Here is a 3,646-nt window from a genome sequence, read left to right as displayed (position 1 = left end):
AAACTAAAAAAAAAAAAAAAAAAAAGGATGATTTCACTCATTTGTTATAATCAAAGTTAGTAAAAAAGATAGTATAAATTTATTTATTTGCTCTTTTAGTATAACATAAATTTTATCAACGAAGATAAAAATCATCATTTCGTACATGTATACTCAGTGACATCTCTTGAAAATTATATAATGACAATGTTCCAAGTAGCCGACGGCGTCCATGGCCTCTTACTCTCACCTTTCTTTCTATCATTTTTACCCTCATATTCCTCAATTTTTCTTTTTACTGTGGGGACTTTTTCTTATTTTGTTTGTGTGGATCCATATAGCCGACCCCATTAAGTTGAGATAAACTAAATTTTGTCGTTGTTGTTGTAATGAATATATAACTCATAGTCTACCCATTGATCAATTAGATCGAAAAAAAAACTGAGACTTATATAAGACCCCATAATCTACATGGATGAAGAAAAAACAAGACCCATGAGAACCACAGAAGCCTCATCTAAGTAACCCTAGAGAGTGAGGGGGGAAAAAATGCCGAACTCAGAATCTACAGACCCCATGATCCCAACTGGCAATTGTATTCTGGAAGGTAGTAAAGCTGGTAAAGGAAAGAACTCAGATTTTTTTTTAATTTTCTTATAAAAGAATTCAGTACTTTGAGAAATTTAAAAAATAAAAAATAAAATAAAATAAAACAGAGATGGAGATGGATCGGCACGCTGGATGAGTAGAAGGAAGAAAGCTAAAAGCAAAGGAGAAAGTGCCCATACTCTTCTTAGTCTTCCCCATCACCCTTTCTTCTGACGTTAACTGGTGGGGGCTGTTCTTCATATTATTATACCTCTTCTTTTCACCAAGGACAGCTTCTCCTTGTTATTAATTTTGGCACCACACAGCCCACCATTCTCCTCTCTCTCTCTCTCTCTCTCTCTCTCTCTCTTTCTTAACCACGCTGTTATGAATCTTATTCACACAATATGGGACTAAGCAATGTAAGAAAAGAATTCAGACCTATTTATTTTATTTCCTTATAAAAGAAGGTCAGTACTTTGAGAATTAAAAAAAAAAAAAAAAAAATCCTAGTAGCTATATTAACTTTTTTTTTTTGGAATAAGAGCTGTGTAAACTCACTTATCTATTCCCTCCCATAAGGAAAAGTAAAAATGAAAAAAAGCATAAGAAAAAATGATAAGGAAAAAAGGGTTTTCTAAATGTGGGCTGTTTTCTACAACATGGAATTCAATAGGTAATATTGTTGGATGGTTGAGGGATCCTTGAATATTCCATATGTGTCAACTTGGTCGCTCAAATCAATTATATGGAGTATGGACCACTGTGTATGTTGTATTTTATAATAGTCCATCTTGTTCAAAACATTCCCACATTATTTGAACTTTTTAAAACTAATTTCATGCATATAGTGTTATAACTATAGGTATAAATCGAAGTAGTTATTTTGTTAAAGATTTCACACAAATTAGATGATGAAATGGACAACATGTGGGTTTACTAAATATAAACATTAATCAAACGGTTGCATGATAATTATGCCTATTATGCAATGAAGTGGGGGAGAGGAAAATAAAAAGAAGCATCAAATGCATAGCATATGCCACATGGGATCCTACAAAAAATAGAATTATTTTCAATTAATACCATGTCAAATTTGATGATCCATTTTAATAGTATGTGCCATTATGTTCAAAAGAGAAATTGATTTCAAACAAATATCAAAGCATTACATATAATGACAGGTAGAGAAGTGATTCTTGTCTAAAATTTAAACCAAGACTAAAAATGATGTCAATAGCTTGTTTTACTAATTTGGGGTCTTAAGTCAACTACTATATGGTATTTATAAACATAAGAACTATATAAGGAAACATATTTTCATGGTCATGTTTAGAAAGTGTCCCTACATGATAATCCATCATTTTTTCAACCCTAAGTATGATTGATCATGATGATGATTCAAACTATTGCTAATGAAGCATCCATTGAGTTGTCAATAAATTAAATTTGATAGTCTATCTTAACCATGATGTGATAAATTGTACTCAATAAATAGATAGAGAACCATGTGGATCATTTTTCTAATTGTCCAAATATAGACAAAGATTAACACAAAATTGATTAAAATGTGTGGAAAAAATAGTGGGTGCATTGCTCAACATTCTTTTATGTTTTGATCTATGTGGCCCATCCAAAGTGTCATTATACCCTCTAATCGACTGGTGACAAGTCAGATTTGATAATCCAGCTCAACCATATGCCCCACCTTGTACTTGGCCTCTTCCCCTTAAAACTGTTTTTCTTATACCTTGACCTTCTAACCAACATAGGAATCCATTTGGACTGAAATTTTAGATCGAATTAATAAGATGAGAAGCCACATGGCTATTACAAAGTGCCGGCTGGCATGGGCTAGAACAACACATGTTGTACTACCAACACCATGCATGGTGAAGGTTCTTCAAGAAGGAGCTCACTAGTCTCACCTGTTAGAGATATGGATCCATCTATGTCTGCATAAAATGCCCTTTGAAGCTGTTTGGTGACAATTTTATCGCACACTGTCCATGTCCTTTTTTCCCTCTTTATATTATCTTCTAAATACTCTAGTTTCCCACTCCCACCATGTCTCAATTCTCAAACCTCAATATATAAACCCTAGAATCTGTACAATATATACAGGGCACCTTATAAAGGCTATAGCCTATAGGTGTTCATGGCTAACCCTTTTTCCCAACTGCATTTAAACTTCAAAATTTAAAAGAAGCCCTCTTTATTATTCTCAGAGAACTCAATATTTGCACTTGTCGAGTGATCCTCTGATATTCAGATAAAACTTTGGTCAGCTCAGCTTGGTTGGGACGTGGGATGTCTGAGAAGTACCCCCTCCAGGGCTCTGCCACAGAGAGAGAGAGAGAGAGAGATTAAATACCTCCCAATAAGGAATACTTAAAAAAAGGTGGTGATAGTGGAAGTTGTGTTACAAGTGTATTTCATTCATTATCTCTATCTTCTAGGGCTTGAGTTTTCTTGCTCCCCACTAAGGGATATAATTGAGAGAATTGGTGAGATCTGTAGTGAAAATGCCTTCTCAAATAACAAAACCCAAGAGAGGAAAAAAAGGAAAGAAAGAGAAGGCGAGAAGAAGAGAATGAAATTATATTTTAAGAAAATTTTCATGATGATTTCGTTTCCTTAATTTCTACGTGATACGTAAATATTAACAGTTACATTCCTAATAATACTTTTTTTTTTTTTTTTTTTCTCGTCAAGTTGCAGAAAAAGTAGAGATGAATGATATTATGGAGCTCTGGGCCATGATATTAGATTCCTTCCAGTTTGTTACTGGCAACAATCCTCGCATGCTCGGATCTATCTCAGCCAGAACCTATAATTATATCTATAGGAAAAGGACTGGTCAAGTCTCCGCATTTCCAAAGTCATGAAACTGTACATGTGTGGTGGGTCAGTCCCAAGAGCTTTGGCCCTCCTTCTAGTGGACTGGAATAGGTATAAAAGTGTACATACATACAAACATTCCTCTTAATTTCAGTATATATAAAAAATATATATAAATTGTACCATCTAGATCCAGAGAGAGTACAATATCATATAAAAAGCCTTTCAGTGTATGGGC

The sequence above is a fragment of the Macadamia integrifolia genome, chromosome 4 (assembly GCF_013358625.1).
Source record: "Macadamia integrifolia cultivar HAES 741 chromosome 4, SCU_Mint_v3, whole genome shotgun sequence".
Taxonomy (NCBI): domain Eukaryota; kingdom Viridiplantae; phylum Streptophyta; class Magnoliopsida; order Proteales; family Proteaceae; genus Macadamia; species Macadamia integrifolia.
This window is presented reverse-complemented; position numbering follows the sequence as displayed.